General features: G+C 37.9%; 1 long non-coding RNA gene across 6 annotated transcripts in view; it reads right to left on the bottom strand.

Moving 5' to 3' along the window:
• Positions 1-22901, bottom strand: part of LOC118898348 — a 73845-nt gene that overhangs the window by 26078 nt on the left and 24866 nt on the right. The gene's annotated exons all lie outside the window — the stretch shown is intronic.

Here is a 22901-nt window from a genome sequence, read left to right as displayed (position 1 = left end):
CCCACTGTCAAATTATCCATTCTTCAAGGTACATCTTCAAAGAAAAGGCATCTATAAAGCAACCTGTACATCATCTCCAAGTTGAAATTTCCCCCTTTCTTGGGTTTTCATAATTTCCTGTAATTAAGGGTTACAGCTTTTGTAATGAGGAATAAAAACTTAAAAACTACTTAACTAAAAACTATCAACAGCTTATCAAATAAAACTTGAACATAGTTTTTTGAAAAGGGCAAGGAACTCTTTCAGAATCAGTTACATTCATGCCTTTAAATGCTTTCACTAGTAAGAAAAAAGAGATAGAAATGCCAGCCAACATAGGAAGCAGCAACAAGATAGAGTTGCCCTATGGACCACAAATTACTATTTTTAAAAATAATGGAAAAGGGGGAGAAAGCAATTAAAAAACTAGAATTACCTTAAAAGATGAATATGACATGAAAAGAAAATCAAAAACATTTTAATGGGAGATTTAAAAAATGATAAATTAATGCATGCATACTTCTGCAAAATTTCTTCAAATTAATATGTGGGTTTAATGCAAATACTAATAAAAATTCCAATGTGATTTTTTAATTAAAAAAAGGAAGTAAAGTTTATTGAGACATGAATTAAAACATATTTTGTAAAAAGAAAGAATAATGCAGTGGGATTAGGTCTGCCTGATATACTAAAACATATAAAAGCTGCAATAATTAAAGCAGAATGCTATTGGAAGATAACTAGAGAGGTAAATTAATGGAACAGAAAAGATAGTTTAGAAATAAATCTTATATATAATACTTTAGGAAATGATAATGAGAAAAGAAGGGACTTTTCAATAAATGGTTTTGAGAAGATTTTAGCTCTTTAAGAAGAAGTTCCTCGTTCCATACTTTATAATAAAATGTGTTCTAAGTAGAATTTTCAAACTAATGATTAAAATAAAATAGTAAAATCTTCAGACAAAGTAGAATATTTATTCAATGTCTGGAGGAGAGAGTTCTTTGAGGTTTGAAGTATGAAGAGGAATCAAAAGAGGAAAGAAGTAATATTTGATCACATAAGTCCCAAAGAAGTAAACGACTGATGTCTGGTCAAGTGGTGAAGCAGCTTCAGGCTCTGATAAAACCCTCCCACCTTTAGTGCCCACACCTGTCCCAAACACAGTAATAATAAATAGGATATGAAAAGGGAAAATCAAAATGATACAATTGAGTTCAAAAAAGGAAACAAAAGCAAAAAATAAACAAATGGGACCTAATTAAACTCAAAATCTTTTTTGCACAGCAAAGGAAACTGTTGAAAAAATTAAAAAAGGCAGTCTACTGAATGGGAGAAAATATTGTCAAATGATATGACTGATAAGGAGTTAACAGCCAAAATATATAAACAGCTCATACAACTCAATATAAAAAAAACCAAACAACCCAATTTTAAAAAGGGCAGAAGGCCTGACTAGACATTTTTCCAAAGAAGACATACAGATGATCAACAGGCACATGAAAAGATGCTCAACATTGCTAATCATCAGAGAAATGTGAGTCAAAACCACAATGAGACATCACCTCACACCTGTCAGAAAGTCTATCATCAAAAAGACCACAAATAGGGCTTCCCTGGTGGCGCAGTGGTTGAGGGTCTGCCTGCCAGTGCAGGGGACACGGGTTCGGGCCCTGGTCTGGGGAGATCCCACATGCCGCGGAGCAACTGGGCCCGTGAGCCATAATTACTGAGCCTGCGCGTCTGGAGCCTGTGTTCTGCAACAAGAGAGGCCGTGATAGTGAGAGGCCCGCGCACTGCGATGAGGAGTGGCCCCCGCTTGCCACAACTAGAGAGGGTCCTCGCACAGAAACGAAGACCCAACACAGCCATAAATAAATAAATTAATTAAAAAAAAAAAGACCACAAATAGCTCTCTGCTCTCCACCATGTGAGGATACACTGAGAAGACAGCCATCTACAAGCCAGGGAGCAGTCCCTCACCAGACACTGCTGGTACCTTGATCTTGGACTTCCCAGCCTCCAGAACTGTGAGAAAGAAACATTTGCTGTTTAAAAAAAAATACATTCATAGAAGGCTGCTCCTTTTATAGATCACATGTGTGGATTCACAGAAAGATAGACAAGATGAAAAGGCAGAGGGCTACATACCAGATGGAGGAACAAGATAAAACCCCAGAAAAACAACTAAATGAAGTGGAGATAGGCAATCTTCCAGTAAAAGAATTCAGAATAATGATAGTGAAGATGATCCAGGACCTCGGAATAAGAATGGAGGCAAAGATCGAGAAGATGCAAGAAATGTTTAACAAAGACCTAGAAGAATTAAAGAAAAAAACAAACAGATGAACAATACAATAACTGAAATGAAAACTACACTAGAAGGAATCAATAGCAGAATAACTGAGGCAGAAGAACGGATAAGTGACCAGGAAGACAGAATGGTGGAATTCACTGCTGCGGAACAGACTAAAGAAAAAAGAATGAAATGAAATGAAGACAGCCTAAGAGACCTCTGGGACAACATTAAACACAACAACATTAGCATTATAGGGGTCCCAGAAGGAGAAGAGAGAGAGAAAGGACCGGAGACAATATTTGAAGAGATTATAATCGAAAACTTCCCTAACATGGGAAAGGAAATAGCCACCCAAGTCCAGGAAGTGCAGCGAGTCCCATACAGGATAAACCCAAGGAGAAACACTCTGAGACACACAGTAATCAAACTGGCAAAAATTAAAGACAAAGAAAAATTATTGAAAGCAGCAAGGGAAAAACGACAAATAACATACAAGGGAACTCCCATAAGGTTAACAGCTGATTTCTCAGCAGAAACTCTACAAGCCAGAAGGGAGTGGCATGATATACTTAAAGTGATGAAAGGGAAGAACCTACAACCAAGATTACTCTAGCCGGCAAGGCTCTCATTTAGATTTGATGGAGAAATCAAAAGCTTTACAGACAAGCAAAAGCTAAGAGAATTCAGCACCACCAAACCAGCTCTACAACAAATGCTAAAGGAACTTCTCTAAGTGGGAAACACAAGAGAAGAAAAGGACCTACAAAAACAAACCCAAAACAATTAAGAAAATGGTCATAGGAACATCCATATCGATAATTACCTTAAACGTGAATGGATTAAATGCCCCAACCAAAAGACATAGACTGGCTGAATGGATACAAAAACAAGACCCATATACATGCTGTCTACAAGAGACTCACTTTAGACCTAGGGACACATACAGACTGAAAGTGAGGGGATGGAAAAAGATATTCCATGCAAATGGAAATCAAAAGAAAGCTGGAGTAGCTATACTCATATCAGATAAAATAGACTTTAAAATAAAGAATGTTACAAGAGACAAGGAAGGACACTACATAATGATCAAGGGATCAATCCAAGAAGAAGATATAACAATTATAAATATATATGCACCCAACACAGGAGCACCTCAATACATAAGGCAACTGCTAACAGCTATAAAAGAGGAAATCGATAGTAACACAATAATAGTGGGGGACTTTAACACCTCACTTACACCAATGGACAGATCATCCAAAATGAAAATAAATAAGGAAACAGAAGCTTTAAATGACACAATAGACCAGATAGATTTAATTGATATATATAGGACATTCCATCCAAAAACAGCAGATTACACTTTCTTCTCAAGTGCGCACGGAACATTCTCCAGGATAGATCACATCTTGGGTCACAAATCAAGCCTCAGTAAATTTAAGAAAATTGAAATCATATCAAGCATCTTTTCTGACCACAACGCTATGAGATTAGAAATCAATTACAGGGAAAAAAACGTAAAAAGCACAAACACATGTAGGCTAAGCAATATGTTACTAAATAAACAGGAGGTCACTGAAGAATTCAAAGAGGAAATCAAAAAATACCTAGAGACAAATGACAATGAACACATGACGATCCAAAACCTATGGGATGCAGCAAAAGCAGTTCTAAGAGGGAAGTTTATAGCTATACAAGCCTACCTCAAGAAACAAGAAAAATCTCAAGTAAACAATCTAACCTTACACCTAAAGGAACTAGAGAAAGAAGAACAAACAAAACCCAAAGTTAGCAGAAGGAAAGAAATCATAAAGATCAGAGCGGAAATAAATGAAATAGAAACAAAGAAAACAATAGCAAAGATCAATAAAACTAAAAGCTGGTTCTCTGAGAAGAGAAACAAAATTGATAAGCCATTAGCCAGACTTATCAAGAAAAAGAGGGAGAGGACTCAAATCAATAAAATTAGAAATGAAAAGGAGAAGTTACAACAGACACCGCAGGAATACAAAACATCCTAAGAGACTACTACAAGCAACTCTATGCCAATAAAATGGACAACCTGGAAGAAATGGACAAATTCTTAGAAAGGTATAACCTTCCAAGAGTGAACCAGGAAGAAACAGAAAATATGAATAGACCAATCACAAGTAATGAAATTGAAACTGTGATTAAAAATCTTCCAACAAACAAAAGTCCAGGGCCAGATAGCTTCACAGGTGAATTCTATCAAACATTTAGAGAAGAGCTAACACCAATCCTTCCCAAACTCTTCCAAAAAATTGCAGAGGAAGGAACACTCCCAAACTCATTCTATGAGGCCACCATCACCCTGATACCAAAACCAGACAAAGACACTACAAAAAAAGAAAATTACAGACCAATATCACTGATGAAAATAGATGCAAAAATCCTCAACAAAATACTAGCAAACAGAATCCAACAACACATCAAAAGGATCATACACCACGATCAAGTGGGATTTATCCCAGGGATGCAAGGATTCAATATACGCAAATCAATCAATGTGATACACCATATTAACAAATTGAAAAATAAAAACCATATGATCATCTCAATAGATGCAGAAAAAGCTTTTGACAAAATTCAACACCCATTTATGATAAAAACTCTCCAGAAAGTGGGCATAGAGGGAACCTACCTCAACATAATAAAGGCCATATACGACAAACCCACAGCAAACATCATTCTCAATGGTGAAAAACTGGAAGCATTTCCTCTAAGATCAGGAATGAGACAAGGATGTCCACTCTCACCGCTATTATTCAACATAGTTTTGGAAGTCCTAGCCATGGCAATCAGAGAAGAAAAAGAAATAAAAGGAATACAAATTGGAAAAGAAGAAGTAAAACTGTCACTGTTTGCAGATGACATGATACTATACATAGAGAATCCTAAAAATGCCACCAGAAAACTACTAGAGCTAATCAATGAATTTGGTAAAGTTGCAGGATACAAAATTAATGCACAGAAATCTCTTGCATTCCTATACACCAATGATGAAAGATCTGAAAGAGAAATTATGGAAACATTCCCATTTACCACTGCAACAAAAAGAATAAAATATCTAGGAATAAACCTACCTAGGGAGACAAAAGACCTGTATGCAGAAAACTATAAGACACTGATGAAAGAAATTAAAGATGATACCAACAGGTGGAGAGATATACCATGTTCTTGGATTGGAAGAATCAATATTGTGAAAATGAGTATACTACCCAAAGCAATCTACAGATTCAATGCAATCCCTATCAAATTACCAATGGCATTTTTTAAAGAACTAGAACAAATCATCTTAATATTTGTATGGAGACACAAAAGACCCCGAATAGCCAAAGCAGTCTTGAGGGAAAAAAACGGAGCTGGAGGAATCAGACTCCCTGACTTCAGACTATACTACAAAGCTACAGTAATCAAGACAATATGGTACTGGCACAAAAACAGAAACATAGATCAGTGGAACAGGATAGAAAGCCCAGAGATAAACCCACGCACCTATGGTCAACTAATCTATGACAAAGGAGGCAAAGATATACAATGGAGAAAAGACAGTCTCTTCAATAAGTGGTGCTGGGAAAACTGGACAGCTACAGGTAAAAGAATGAAATTAGAACACTCCCTAACACCACACACAAAAATAAACTCAAAATGGATTTGAGACCTAAATGTAAGACCGGACACTATAAAACTCTTAGTGGAAAACATAGGAAGAACACTCTGACATCAATCACAGCAAGATCTTTTTTGATCCACCTCCTAGAGTAATGGAAATAAAAACAAAAATAAACAAATGGGACCTAATGAAACTTCAAAGCTTTTGCACAGCAAAGGAAACCATAAACAAGACAAAAAGACAACCCTCAGAATGGGAGAAAATATTTGCAAACGAATCAACGGATAAAGGATTAATCTCCAAAATATATAAACAGCTCATTCAGCTCAATATTAAAGAAACAAACAACCCAATCCAAAAATGGGCAGAAGACCTAAATAGACATTTCTCCAAAGAAGACATACAGATGGCCAAGAAGCACATGAAAAGACGCTCAACATCACTAAATATTAGAGAAATGCAAATCAAAACTACAATGAGGTGTCACCTCACACCAGTTAGAATGGGCATCATCAGAAAATCTACAAACAACAAATGCTGGAGAGGGTGTGGAGAAAAGGGAACCCTCTTGCACTGTTGGTGGGAATGTAAATTGATACAGCCACTATGGAGAACAGTATGGAGGTTCCTTAAAAAAGTAAAAATAGATTTACCATATGATCCAGCAATCCCACTACTGGGCGTATACCCAGAGAAAACCATAATTCAAAAAGACACATGCACCCCAATGTTCATTGCAGCACTATTTACAGTAGTCAGGTCATGGAAGCAACCTAAATGCCCGTCGACAGACGAATGGTTAAAGAAGTTGTGGTACATATATACAATGGAATATTACTCAGCCATAAAAAGGAACAAAATTGAGTCATTTGCTGAGACGTGGATAGATCTAGAGACTGTCATACAGAGTGAAGTAAGTCAGAAAGAGAAAAGCAAATATCATATATTAACGCATATATGTGGAACCTAGAAAAATGGTATAGATGAACCGGTTTGAAGGGCAGAAGTTAAGACACAGATGTAGAGAACAGACATATGGACACCAAGGGGGGGAAAACTGCGGTGGGGTGGGGATGGTGGTGTGCTGAATTGGGCGATTGGGATTGATATGTATACACTGATGTCTATAAAACTGATGACTAACAAGAACCTGCAGTATTAAAAAAACCAAACAAACAAAACAACTAATACTAAACTTTCATTGGGTTATTTGTATGGAAATATGTTAATATAAATGTTTCAGACATTACATGAAATTTCTAAAAATCTTATATGTTCTGGTATAATGTTATAAGTCATAATTCTAGTTATTACTTTAAAATGTATATTTCAGAAAAAAAAAAAAAAAAAAAGACCACAAATAAATTTTGGTGAGGATCTGAAGAAAAGGGAGCTCTTGTACACTGTTGGCGGGAATGTAAATTAGTGCAGCCACTGTGGAAAAGAGTATGGAGGTTCCTCAAAAAACTAAAAATAGAACTACCATATGACCCAGCAATTCCACTCCTGGGTATATATCTGAAAAAAACAAAAACACTAATTTGAAAAGATACATGCACCCCAGTGTTCATAGCAGCATTATTTATAATAGCTAAGACATGGAAGCAACCTAAGTGTCCACCAACAGATGAATGAATAATGAAGATATGGTGTATATATAAACAGTGGAATACTACTCAGCCATAAAGAAGAATGAAATTTTGCCTTTTGCAATAACATGGATGGGCCTGGAGGGTATTATGCTTAGTGAAATAAGTCAGACAAAGAAAGACAAATATTGTATGTTATCACTGATATGTGGAATCTAAAAATAAAACAAACATATAGAGCAAAACAGAAAAAGACTCCCAGTTAAAAAGAACAAACTAGTGGTTACTAGTGGGGAGAGGGGAAGGGTTTGTAGCAAGATAGACGTAGGGGAATAAGGAGTACAATTATTATGTATAAAATAAATAAGGTACAAAGATATAGTGTACAGCACAGGGAATATAGCCAGTATTATATAAAAACTTTAAATGGAGTATAATCTATAAAAGTTTTGAATCACTATGTTGTACACCTGAAACTAATATAATATTGTAACTATACCTCAATAAACAAATTTAAAAAAACATAAATATGAATACCACCATGGAACTGAAACAAACAAAAAATGCCACATTGAAGAGAGCAGAATTGCATCTGTATACCTACTGGTCTTCCATTCCTATGTCCAAGGCTTCAGCTCCCTTAGGTACAGCTTCATACAGAGAACACTGAGGACAAGGATTAGGGCTGGGGCTCTCTCTAGTCATATGAAACTGGTAGAAAAAGTTGGCTCACCCATTGCTTAGAGGTATGGGTTCACAGGAAAGTGCAGATGTTGGGAAGCAGGAATTCAAAGACACAACCTGAGGCAGTGAAGAAATCTGTGATGACTACAATGCCTCCCATCCAAGTGCTAACCAGACCCGACCCTGCTTAGCGTCCGAGACCAGAGGAGATCAGGCGTGTTCAGGGTGGTACGGCCATAGACTGATACCTACAATATCAAAGTAAGTCAGGAACACCAAAATACTATACGTACCCAGTTCTAAACTGGGGACTCCAGTGGGTGCTATGTGCCAAAAACTACGTTGTCAGGAAGGGGTGAACATGGAGGGAAAGGGAAAGAGAAGAAATAAGTAAAAGACTAAAAAACTTTCTACTAAAAATGAGCCTTCTGCAAAATAGAATTCCAAAACCACATTAAAATATCTAACAACAACAACAACAAAAAAGAGTTTGAACCCCACCTCCCCAGTTGGAACACGAATTCACTTCAGATAAAATTAATTTTCTGGAACTGTTTGATAAGGAACTGGAAAGTAAATGTTCTGATGATGCTCAAAGAAATCAATGAAGATAACCCTTCCATTAAAAAAGAACAAAAAAATATGAAGCCAAAATAATCAATAGTGAAACAAGAAACAGGTGGATCTGAAAAAGAAACAAATAGAAATAAAAAAATAGACATTAAAATTTAAAAGTCAATAGACAGAATGAACTTTAGGCTGGAAATATTTGAAGAGAGGAGTACTGAATTGGAGGGAGGAATTCACCCAGTTCATGGTCAAAGAAAAGAAAAATATGGGTAAATAACTAAAGGCTACTGAGGTTAGATGGTGAGGATCCCAAAAGAAGAAAATGAAGAGAAAGAGTTGAATCCTCATATCAAATGTGTTCTGCATACCAAAAGGATACAAAGTTAAATCATTACAGGGTGAGTGCAAAACATCAAGAATCACAAGAAAATCTTAAGAGCTATCATAGATAAAAGACAGATTATGTGCAGCTAAGCAACAGTCTTCCCATCAGAAATATTAGATGCTACAAAGAAGCCAGTGAAGTAATGTCTTCAAAATGCTGAGGGAAAAATAGATATCTACACTGCTAAACTTTTGCAATGTAGACACAAAATGAACCCATTTTCAAATAGCAAAGCATAAGACCAAGAGTTTAACCACCTACAAACTGTGGCTGATACTGACCCACTATGACACTAGTGTAAGCAAAGTGGAGATCCATTACACAACAATGTGAGTATACTTAACACTACTTCACTGTGTACTTTAAAATGATTAGAATGGTAAATTTTATGTTATATGTTTCTTACCACAATGGAAAAAAATATCATGCTCAGGCTCCAAGCAATGCCACATTAATTTCTCTGTAGGGGCAGGCAAAGTGCATGGAACATAGGCAGAAGGTATTTTCTTAAACTTCCCAGTTGATTTTTATTTTTATTTTATTTTAATTTTTTTCCCAGGTGATTTCTAATGTGCAGTCAAGGTGAAAACCACTGACTTATGCCTAAAAGAAAACCATATGAAATTTGAAAGAAAAAAAAAGAAAAGAGGATGGGAAAGAGTGTTTGGCAAGAGAGGTATAAGGCAAATACAGAAACAGAGGTAATACTCTCCCAAAAAGCCAGTGTAGTAGTTATTGTATTAGACAAAATATAATGTAAAGCAAAAAACTTAGATAACAAGAGATGCTACATAATAATCAAGGGAAGAATCATATACAATCATGAATTCGTATGTACCCAACAACATGGTTGCAAAGTATATGAGGCAAAAACTGACAGAATGACAAGGAGATACTTACAAATTCAAAACCATGGTGAGAAATTTTTAACACCTTTATTAGAAACTATTAGATCAAGAAGACAAAAAAAACTTTAAGAAAGATATAAAATATTTAGAAAGTAAAACTAACTAGCTTGGGGGCTTCCCTGGTGGTCCAGTGGTTAAGAATCCGCCTTCCAATGCAGGAGACGTGGGTCTGATCCCTGGTTGGGGAACTAAGATCCCACATGCCGCGGAGCAACTAAGTCTAAGCGCTCCAGAGCCTGCTCACCACAACTAGAGAGCCTGTGTGCCGCAACTAGAGAGAGGCCTCCGCACCGCAAGGGAAGATCCCGCATGCTGCAACTAAGACCAGATACAGCCAAATAAATAAATATTAAAAAACAAACAAACAAACAAAACCCCAAAAACTAACTAGTTTCATCTAATAGGTATATAGAGAATCCTGCAAGTTGTAACAGAATGTATTTTCTTTTCACAAACACATAAAACAATGATAAAAACTGATACCATACAAGGTCACAAAGTAAGTCTCACCAAATTTCAAGCAATCAGTATCATTCAGATTATATATGTATTTTGTAATTTGTAACTTTTTCTTCTCGAAAAGTTTTTTAAATTATGGCAAAACATTATTTGATAAAGCTGGATGTAGGTTCATGAGTGTTTGCTATATTATTCTCTAAATGTTTCTTTATGTTTGCAATATACTAATAATATTTTTTAGAATTTGAACCACCTGAAAAAATGTATTTCCAACAAAGATAACAGCCAATTAATGTCACTTTATATAAAAAGCCCAGAATAAAAGATAAGAAAAACACTAAAATGTTAATATGTAAGTACACAAAAGACATTGAATGACATCCAACATAAAGAAAAAACAAGTACTTTACAAATGGAAGAACATTCATTCTGAGTAGAGTCAAAATTATGAAATACCATGCTTACCAATTTAAGATTTAAAAACCTGATTGTACCCACGGTTGGTAAGGAGATAACAACACATTCCTTCTCCTACATTTGGGGTGGCAGTCTAAATTGTTTAAAACATTTTGGAAACCAATTTAATAATATCCATCAAAAATCATAAAATTTTGGGCTTCCCTGGTGGCGCAGTGGTTGAGAATCTGCCTGCTAATACAGGGGACACGGGTTAGAGCCCTGGTCTGGGAAGATCCCACATGCCGCGGAGCAACTGGGCCCGTGAGCCACAATTACTGAGCCTGCGCGTCTGGAGCCTGTACTCCGCAACAAGAGAGGCCGCGATAGTGAGAGGCCCGCGCACCGCGATGAAGAGTGGCCTCCGCTTGCCGCAACTAGAGAAAGCCCTTGCACAGAAACGAAGACCCAACACAGCCACAAATAAATAAATTTTTAAAAAAATCATAAAATTTCCCATGTTTTTTGACTCAGTAATTCCAAGGATCCAGCATATGGATATGATCCTAAATATATGAAAAACTTTATGTACAATGATGTTCATAGCATGTTATTTATAAAAAAAAGATTGAAAACAAATTAAATGTACAGTTACTAAGAAAGTAATTCCCCAAATTACGATATATTCTCTTGAAACATCTTGTAGCCATTACAAAGGATAGGTAACAGGGGAAAATGCTTGCCAGAGCATGTCAAGTGAAAAGACCAAAATTCAAAATTATTCACTATGATTGCTAGAATTTGTAAGAAAAAAGCTTTGCAGGAACTACATCAAAATGTTAAACCTGATTATTTTTTCGATGGTGGGACCATAGGTGATTTTTCTTTCTATTATTCTTATTCTCTAATTTTTCTTTGTGTTTCTATTACTTTAATAATAACCTTTACACAAACTGCTTTAATGTTCCTGCATCTTCCCTAGGTGGTGACGGATTGGCAGATTGCTAAATATGTTATAAACTGGTCTCTCTCCCTTTTGGGCCAGGGAGGCACCCAGTAGAACCCCAAAGAAAACACAGGTTCCTTCTTTTGTCCCACGGTGTTCTCATGTCAGTAGACCAGGTTGAGGACTTGGCTTGGAGGGAAAGTCAGCTCCAAGGTGACAGCCAGGCTCACTTCTGAATTGGGAGGGGAGAGGGGAGACAGAACACACTCACGTGGAAGACAGAGCATCTTTGAACTCATATTGTGCCATTGTAGATGAGGGTAAATACAGCCCCCCTTGGGATGAAATGTGAAAGTTGAATAGCTCCAATAATTTAGGACAAAGTAGCAAGTCAAAGGACCCTAAAAGGATTTTAATTACTGGAAGAGTACAGAATCCCTTCAAACAGACTCCCTTTCTACAAAGACGGCAATCCTAGTTCTGCAGGGGTAAAAAACCCAACAACAACAAAAACTGATGGAGACCACACAGAAAAGTAAGATTGCAAAGGAGAGCTAAGTAATTTAAATCAGAATTTGCCGTAGAAAGAATTTTTTTTAAAGATAATATTTAAAAACATTTCGGCCTATCCTCATTTTACAAACCCATTCATAGGGTCAGGATGGCTGGAACTGCTGGGTGTTGGTTGGGTATGTGTTTCTCCACAGGACCTTTCCACGTGGCTAGCTTTGGCTTCCTTACAGCAAGGAAGGTGGCCTCAGGGTAGTTGACTTAAATTGTGTCTCAGGGCTCCAAGAGACAAGAAGTGGAAGAGGCCCCTCTGTGAAGAGCTGTGCACTGAAACTGGCACAGTCACTTTCCTTTATTCTATTGATCGAGGCAGTTGCAGATCCTACCCAGACTGAAAGGAAGGGTCATAGACTCCACTTCTTTTTTAAATTAACTAATTAATTAATTTTAAATTGAAGTATAGTTGATTCACAACATTGTGTTAGTTTCAGATGTACAGCAAAGTGATTCGGTACATTCTTTTTCAGGTTCACACATATATTCTTTTTCAGGTTCTTTCCCCGTTTAGGTTATTACAAAATATTGAGTATAGTTCCCTGTGCTATACAGTAGGTTCTTGTTGTTCATCTGTTTTATCTATAGTAGTGTGTATATGTTACTCCCAAATTCCTGATTTGATGGGAGGAGTGACCAAGAATGGGTAGCCATCTTTAATCTGCCAAAGGATGGCCAACCAAATGGATAATCTCCATTATCCCAGTCGGGCTACCACTGGGATGAATCCACTGGGATGAATCACTGGCTACCACTGGGATGAATCACTGGCAATTTTTGTCCTTGTTCTGCCTGAGTTCTGTCTCCATGAGAGTGTGACTGTCTAGGCCAAGGGGACATGCAAGAGGGGAGTCGTAGTTCCCCAAAAGAAAATCATGTAGTCCTTACTACAAGAAAAGATGACTGGGCGCTATAGAGGTAAAAACAATGTCCGCTTCAGACACTGTTTGTTTTAAACCTATTTTTGTCCAGCGTGAGAATCTTCACACAAACCCATGCCCCTCCCTCCCTTTCACACCCAAACTTACTGTCTGTGTCTCTCCTTTTATTCAGATAACAAATGTTTACCTGCAGCAATGCTAGGCAGGCCTAGGCTAGGCTCTGTGCTGGGGATCAAAGAAGAATCAGCTCGGGAGCTTGCCCACCAGTTGTTCTCTCTTGAGTAGGGGGATAATTGAGGAACAACAGTAACATCTGAGATAAAAGAGGAGGTGCCATAAGAGGCACAGATAAAGTGCTCTGGAAGTTTAGAGGAGAGGGAGATAACTTCCAGTTGCGCCCTTAATCACATAGTGCCTCGCATCTCTTGTATTATTGTCTTGTCTGGTTATTAACGCCTACGTTGTTGAACAACAGCAAACCAGTCACACTGAGTAATTCACGGCGCTGCTCCTTCCTCTGCCTCCAGGTCAGGAGCTTCTCCGAGGCAGGGCTGGAGAACTCTGACAGGCACATTGCAGGGGCTAACATGCCGGCTCCAACATTAGAGAACATCAATAAGATGCTATCTGAATAAAGTCTACATATGCTCAGAAATATAGGCCTTTATTAGCTTACTAATATTTCTTCAATGCACTGAACAGGAGATTAAAAGATTGCTTTTCTCCATGGCCACCTTTTTTTTTTTCCCCCTAGCGGGCGGAAATATCTTTCTGCTGGCACCTCCTGCTTCCAATGACTGACATCTCAGTTGGGTGTGTTCTTCCACCTCAGCTATGGAAAGATGTCAAATAAAAGTGATTGAATGTTATAGTGATGGCTCTACAAAGACCTTTTACACATAGTAATCTCAGATTTCTTCATGGAAAGTTCTTTTGTGTGTATCCCACTAGAGTATCGCCTTTTGGCATCAATTCCAAGTCTTTCTGAAAAACATACTATGTTTTCTTTTTTTGTTTCTTATTTTTAAATGGCAGATGGTTAGGAAATATCTTCTCACTCTTATAATTATTTTCCTCAGTTTTTCTCCATTCAACAGCAATTACCCTCATGTATAATCTTTCTAAGTAGTTATTTTCTAGCTCCTGAAGAGAATAATCACAGTGAAGTCATTCATCTTATGTACTTCATGGTTTTTCTCAGCAGGAAACTTCTATTGAATATAATTTGTACCACAGTAACTAACATAGACACTTAAACATGCTTGGTAGTTAATTTGTTTTTAAGTGGACCAAGTTTTCAGATGAAACATTCAGCTGTTACACAAAGGGTGTTTTTCCTGGATTCTCTCCAAAAGTACCTTCAAAGAAAATTAGATATGTGACTACTGTACTTCAAATATTTTCCAGGGGAGAGGTGGAGTGAAAAAAATTGTTTCCTCTGGCTTAGATAACCTCACATTTACACTGTGCTAAGCACTTTACAAAACATGTAAATTGTTTGCTTTATGGAAAAGTAAAACCCCTTCTGGATTTATTTCTTGATGCTAGCAATATTGAAAAACAATTCAATTTACATTATACAGAAAAGTCTTTAGATAGATTTAACAATTAAACATATAAATCAAGTCATACCAAAGTAGCAGAAAACAGAAATGAACAGTTATGATATCTTTAGAGGAATTATAACTTATCCAAGCTTGGAAATGGTAAATGAAATATCAAAGGACAAAAACAAGAGATTTGATGATTTGTAACTTGTAATATTAAAGGTGATTTTAACAAGCAGCATTATTTTACCAAAGGTCATTCATGATTAATTTAGAAGAAATTATCCTTGGCCTTTGGCATTCAGTGATGTCCACAAGTAATCCCAAAAGCCAGTGATATGGAGAACTATGTTATTTGGAGTCAAAATTGAATTATGCCAAGAGCGTGGTATGCCTGACAGAGTCCCTTACTTGAAAGTACCCTATCTGACCCCCAGCACCTGAATTGCAAGGTGACCTTGTCCTTCTCACTTGCTTACTGTGTGTGATACACTTCTCTCCAGAAGTCACACGTATTTGTACAAAGGAACCATTGCATTCACTGAAACGGTTTTTCTCAAATGTGGAGATTCAAAAAGGTTTCACCTAGGATACATTTCTGGAGAATGATATCATTGATGGAAAATTCCATAGAATGGAGATAACAGAAAGATCAATGGAAAGTTGCTGAATTTCTAGAGATATTGCCTGAATCAGGACTCTCTCTAATTGGCTTTAGGAAAATTGCAACTTTGAATATGAATGACAGTATTCAAGTGAATCAATTAATGTTACTGTTAAAAAAAAAGAAAGGAAAACGAAGAAGAAAAAAAAAAGACACACACACACACACACACACACACACTAAGGACCCTTGTCCCAGTCATATAGAACAACAATCACAAGAAGTTAATGTGATTTCTGACAGGGAGCCCTCTTGAATCAAATGATCTCTCCAGGCAATATTAACAACACACCCAGCTGGACAATACCCAGAATTGCCCAGGCAGACAGTGTTGAAGGTTACACACCTCAGAAACGACAATAGCGGTTCCCAGCCACACCTGCATTCCTGCGTGCTGTCACGTCTCCTTCCTGTTTCTCTCTGAGCTGGTCACACTATCATTAACCCGTATCTGGACCATGGCAGGCCCTCAGCTGGTCTCTCCAGGCTCCAGCCCATTCCATGACCTATCCATCAAACACATTCCCAAGAGGTTGCTATCACAAATGCAAGTGTGATTTGTCCCTCCCAGCTTTAAAATGCTTCAGGGAATGGCCCATTGCCTTCAAGAGACTTCCCAATTCCTTCTTTTTTTTTTTTTAATTGTGGTTTAAAAGTGGCAAATCATAGTTATTGTTTGCCTTGGATGTGTCAATAAGTTATTTGAAATTAGTCAGGAAGAGTTTTATGAATTTTCAAACGCAGCTTTTAATCACATGTCTGAACTCACAATTACCAGTTTTTTGGGAAAATTTCCAGGTTTTTTTTTATTACACCACACTTCGTGTGATATTCCTTTATAATAAAGTTTTATTAATTCAAAAAAAAATAACATAAAATTTACCACTGGAGTGTTAATTAACTATAAGCACATTGTTGTGCAACAGATCTCTTGAAGTTTTTCATCTTGTAGAACTGAAACCCTATACCCATTGAACAACTCTCCATTTCCCCTCCCCCCAGTCCTTGATAATCACTATTCTACTTTCTGTCTCTATGAGTTAGCAACTTTAGATACCTCATGTAAGTGGAATCATGCAGCATCTGTCCTCTTGTGACTGGCTTATTTCACTTAGCATAATGTCCTCAAGGTTCATCCATGCTGTAGCAGGTGACAGGACTTCCTTTTTACGACTGAATAATATTCCACTGCATGTATATATCACCACATTTTGTTCATCCATTCATCCATTGATGGGCATTTGGGTTGCTGCTATCTCTTGGCTATTGTGAATAATGCTGCTTTGAGCAAAAGTGTACAAATACCTCTTCGAGATCCTGCTTTCTATTCTTTTGGATAAATACCAAGAAGTGGGATTATTGGATCACATGATGATTCTATTTTTGAGAAACTTCCATACTGTCTTCCATAGTGGCTATACTATTTCACATTCCCAGCAGTGCACAAGGGTTCTAATTTTTCCACATCTTCACTGATACTTATTGCATTAGTCCCCCCACCCCTTACCTGTGGTTTCACTTTCTGTGGTTTCAGTTAGCTGTGGTCCAAAAATATTACATGGAAAAATTCTAGAAATAAACAATTCATAAGTTTTAGATTGCGGGCCATTCTGAGTAGCATGATGAAATCTCGAGCCATCACACTCCAACCCACACAGGACGTGCATCATCCCTTTGTCCAGCGACCACCCCTTCGTCACTTAGCAGCCGTCTTGGTTATCAGCTCATCTGTCATGATATCTCAGTGTTTGTGCTCAAGTAACCTTTATTTTACTTAATAATGGCCCCAAAGTGCAAGAGTAGTGATGCTGGCAGAGACTATTGTATTATTATTATTATTATTATTATTATTTTACAGTGGCCATCCCCTGGTGATTAGTGAAATTGAGCATCTTTTCATGTTTTTTGGCCATTTGTACATCTTTTTTGGAGAAATGTCAAGTCCTTTGTTTTTTAATCTGTTTTTTTTGTTTGTTTGTTTTTCTGTTGTCAAGTTGCTGTTCCTAATTCTTAAGCATGGTCTACACCCTTCCTGATCTGATCTGGTCATAAGCCTCATTTCCGTCCTCTCCTTACCTCACACACTACTCATTGGCAAGCTCAGCTCCTAAAAGTTCTTTACTGGAGGAGCCGGGCTATTGATATCTCCACGTGTAGTTCCTGATGGCGTGCTCCCCTCCTTACCCCAAACACATTTTGACCGCTGGAGCAAAATCTACTTCTGTCAGAAAGAAAAGTTACCTAGGGGGAATTACCTTTGAGAAGTCTTCTCTCACCATGTCCTGTAACCCACCCACTATCCCTTCCAAATTTTTATTGGTGGATCTAATAAAACATTTCCACTACTAAACAGATACTAAAAGCAGTGAATACTCTTCATAGCAAAGGCTTTTTGTTGATGTCTGTTGTATTTTCCCTTTGCACTTCCCATGGAGTGAGTAAACCTATCATACTTGATAAGGTCAGCAGGAATTATACACAGGAATTTTATCTGAGGCATTCTGGAATATATCCAGAAATGGAAACCAATCCAGTTAAACAGGTGAGCATGCTTTTTAAAATGTCATTGATACGGACCATTGTGACCGAATAATAGTCCACATAGCATTTCCAAAAAATGTCTCTGCAATGTAAATTCTGTCAAAGGATTTTTGAAATTCTTTCTTGCCACAAAGATAGATTTTGTTGTCATGGTCTATCATGGAATGTATAAGACCAGTTAGAAGGCTGCTTGAACTTTGGTGCCATGTTGAAACCCTAGGTGTTGCTCAGGCTGAAGTGGAGCTCAGAGGCCTCAGGCAAAGCCTGCTAGAAACCAGCCCACTTGTGTTGTCACCATCAGTCTACCCTGTGTTCAGGGCTGACCATGTGGGCTTGCGATTTTTTTATTATTTTCTGCCTCCCAGATGAGATGATAAGCTCCTTAAGGTCAGCGCCAATCTTACTTAATATTCAGGCTCTGGTGCCAAGCATGGAGACTGCCATGGAATCTATAATGTTAAATTTTTTCTGAAGGAAGGGAGGGGAGGAGGAAGAAAGATGGGTGGGCAGGTGAGCAAGCAGGAGCAAAGGGAAGCACACGGCCAGGCTTTGCCTCTGTGCCCTGCGCTGCCCAGTTCTCCTCGCCCAGGACTAGAGAACCCCGAAGACCTGGTCACCCGGGCTGTGCACTCAGGTCCCACCTGCACCCCTGTCTCAACTTCCCCAAGCTGAAGTGGCTTAGTCCTCACGAAGGTCACCCTCCACTTCCAGCTGCAGGGTTCAAAGTGGGAGTTTAGATCCAGGGACTGCAGACAGCAGTCCCGTGCCATCTGGCAAATATACTGATCAGGTCTCGGATTACTGAGAAAACTATCATTTAGGAAGCATCTACTCCATGCTAGCCAACATGCGAAGGCCTTCAGATTTGTTACCACATTTCACATATTTCAACCCCTTTTCAATCCTTTGGGGACTTTGTTATTATCCCCACTTTTCAAGTGAGGAAAATGAGACCCAACCAGGATTGTAATCAAGTTTCTTTAATGCTAAGGCTGTGCTCTGATTATTATATCATGACACCCAAGGTCGGAGTCCTTTCAGATTTACGATAGACGCGGTCCATTGCTTTCATATTAGGTATTGGGGCCGTACACTTCATAGACTGAGTCTTTTAGGCCTTGCAGATATCTTAGAAAACACCGAGTCTAATCTCCTTAATTTACAAATGAGGAAGCTGACAACTTGACGTGATTTATAAACCATACAGTGAGTAGAGTGATACCATCATTCTCTGTAAAGGTTTTTTTCTATTTGATTTTTAAGTGTTTTTTTCTGAATATGAAAGCAATACAAGCTCAGAAAAATTGAAAATTAATAAAATTAATTAAAAATAATCCATAATTCATATTCCAACAATCCTAACACATTAATAAACATGGTTTTAGACGAAGTTCATTTGTACCTCATTTTAGGCCTTAGAAAACAGATGTATTTATTTGGCGAATGGTTATATATTTGTACATGTATGCACACGTACATATAGGATTAGTTGATATTATATTCTTTATAAAATATGGTATTCTCACTGAATATTATGAATAGCTTCTGATTTTATTAAAATTCTTTATAAATATTCTTAAATGATGGAAAGGATTTTTACCATAATCATAAAAATAATATTTTTTCACTGGGGAGACATTTTAAAAAAATATATAATTCCAAAGTAAAACCACCTATTATCCTATCACCAAGAGATAACCACCATTAACACTTGGGGTTTTCTGGTTTTTGTTTTATTTGAGGGGAGACTGTCTTTTTGCTGTTTATGAATGTGTATATAATAGAGACAAATGGAACAGACATTTTCAACCCTTGACACATTTGTGCCAAATTACTTTCCAGAAAGTTTGTTCTTATTTAAATCAACAGAATCAGTGAATGAAAATGTTTATCTCACAGTATCCTCACCAACTTCAAATATTATCTTTTAAATTTTTTGGCTAATTTTATAGTGGGGGAGAATGTGAATTTTAAAAATATTGATGGTTGTGAAAAAATTGCTTATAATTGTCTCATTTTATGAAGAAAAAAGATTAAGTACATAATATTAAGAGCTCTATACAACTAAACTCTAGTTTATATCATACTTAGACTATTTTTTTTTTTTTTTTAAACTTTGGGTTTATTTATTTATTTATTTTTGGCTGTGTTGGGTCTTCGTTTCTGTGCGAGGGCTTTCTCTAGTTGCGGCAAGTGGGGGCCATTCTTCATCGCGGTGCGCGGGCCTCTCACTATCGCGGCCTCTCTTGTTGCGGAGCACAGGCTCCAGACGCGCAGGCTCAGTAATTGTGGCTCACGGGCCCAGTTGCTCCGCGGCATGTGGGATCTTCCCAGACCAGGGCTCGAACCCGTATCCTCTGCATTGGCAGGCAGATTCTCAACCACTGCGCCACCAGGGAAGCCCATACTTAGACTATTTTAAACCAAGATAACGGTGCCTTAAAAACTGTTTTGCAAAACTGCATTATATTAAATGGAATTGAAAGAACAAGAAAGTACCTGGTAAGGCAGGTCAAACAGCCTCAAATAAGACTTCCGTGGGAAAGACGAAGGCAGCATCTCTCTGTAATCTGTTTGTTAATTCGTCTCTTTCCTATCTACCCTATTTCAAAAAGGGAAGACAACTAATACACTGATAGATGCAGCACAATGCAGACAGTCAGATCCTACCTGCAATCAGAATTTTTTAAATGTTCAACTTGGGTATATTTTAAAGCCACTGTTGATTTGGAGGGCTGTACATCAGAGTCACAATTCACAGAACGCTAGAGTCAGAAACCTAAACACTTTCGGAAAAAGTTTAATTTCTAGTCCAGTTACTACTTTCCTAAGGCTCCCCAATGCTGCTGTATGTGCCCCTCCTGTCTCTTTGCACCTGAATTTTTAAAAACAAACATTTATGCCTATTAAATGTTCAGTATAAATTACACACCACTGGTGACCTTAATATTGTGACTGAGCCATTGGTGGAAGGGGAGGGGCAGTCACATTTTTGGAACCTGCAGTGTTTGGTGTCGGCATTCAGAGTTCACAGCCCTGGGAAGGTTCTCTGCCATACCTGAGGGGAGGCACGGCCAGTGTGTGCTATCAGTGTGTAAGGCTACCCCTGGCATCTCTAGATAACTATGTGAGATAAGCCTGGGAGAAGGAGCAAGAGTGAAGTGGAAATGTTTGGATTGTATTTCGTAAACATCAAGCCACATGTAAACAAATGCAAAATGTTGGAATCTATTACAGCCTGTGAATGCAATACAATGCTGTCATTAGTGTTACCATCTGAAAAAGCGAAATCCCTTCATACTGAAGGTATTGTCTGGAGTGTGACTGTTATTCATCAGGGATTAATGCTACCATTGTTCTGGGGCCCTTGGATTAAAAATGCATGATAACCATGATAATGGAAGCACAGAATTCAAACTTTCTCCCAACATTCAAGGCCTGACACATAACGTTGACCTAACCAACATTTTAAGCATATCTCTCTCCTTTGCTAAGCTTTGTTCCAGGAAAACTAGTTACTCAACATTCTCTCCCCACCTCCATGCTTTGTTAGTGCCAGTCGCTCGATCTAGAATGCCCCTCTTACCAACGCTATCTGGCAGTTCTGTCTGTCAATCAAGAATCATCTTCTCAAACGTCACCTCCACGATATTTCCCTTGTCGACCTTTTTCTCTACTCCGAGGAAGGTTCTTTGAAGGTAGAAGAAGCTACATCTTACACAATCTTAATGACGGAGACCTTTAACTTGTTCCCTTCCTTCCTGAGTGTAAACTTGTTGCAGGAAAGTGGCTACCCAACCAGGGACTACAGTGCTCAGTATTGTACAGCTAGGGGTGCCTGAATGACTTGTTCTTACTGGTTGAATGTAAATGGAAGTGACAGGTGTCACTTCTGGGCTGGGAGTTTTAAGTGTGCCTGCATGAAAAGATGCTTAACGTCGCTAACTATTAGAGAAATGCAAATCAAAGCTACAGTGAGGTACCACCTCACACCAATCAGAATGGCCATCATTAAAAAGTCTACAGATGACAAATGCTGGAGAGGGTGTGGAGAAAAGCGAATCTCCCTACACTGTGGGTGGGAATGTAAGCTGGTGCAGCCACTATGGAAAACAGTATGGAGGTTCCTCAGAAAACTAAAAATAGAGCTACAATTCAAAAAGATGCATGCACCCTTATGTTCAGAGCAGCACTGTTCACAATAGTCAAGACAAAGAAACAACCTAAATATCCATCGACAGATGAATGGATAAAGAAGATGTGGAGTGTATATATATATATACACATACATACATACATACATACATACATACAATGGAATAGCCATAAAAAAGAACAAAATAATGCCATTTGCAGCAACATGCATGCAACTAGAGATTATCATACTAAGTGAAGTAAGTCAGAAAGAGAAAGACAAATACTATACGATATCACTTATATGTGGAATCTAAAATACGACACAAATGAACCTATCTATGAAACAGAAACAGAATCACGGACACAGAGAAGAGACTGCTGGTTGCCAAGGGGGAGGGGGTTGGGGGAGGGATAGAGTGGGAGGTTGGGGTTAACAGGTGTAAGCTTTTACATATATAGAATGGATAAACAACAAGGTCCTACTGTATAGCACAGAGAACTGTATTCAATATCCTATGATAAACCATAATGGAAAAGAATTTTTAGAAAAGAATTTTTAAAAAAAAGAAGAAAGAAGTGTGCCTGCCTTCTTCACTCTTCCTCCTCTTAGGCAGCTTGAAGCCAAAGATTTTGGTACCGCAGAGCATAGCAGGGACTCAAGATAGGTGGGACCCAAATCCCTGGATCATCAGGTGGAAGAAAGTTGCCTGCTGACATA

Source organism: Balaenoptera musculus, chromosome 7 (genome assembly GCF_009873245.2).
Source record: "Balaenoptera musculus isolate JJ_BM4_2016_0621 chromosome 7, mBalMus1.pri.v3, whole genome shotgun sequence".
Taxonomy (NCBI): domain Eukaryota; kingdom Metazoa; phylum Chordata; class Mammalia; order Artiodactyla; family Balaenopteridae; genus Balaenoptera; species Balaenoptera musculus.
The sequence above is the reverse complement of the archived record's forward strand: the minus strand, read 5'-3'. Positions and strand labels throughout refer to the sequence as shown.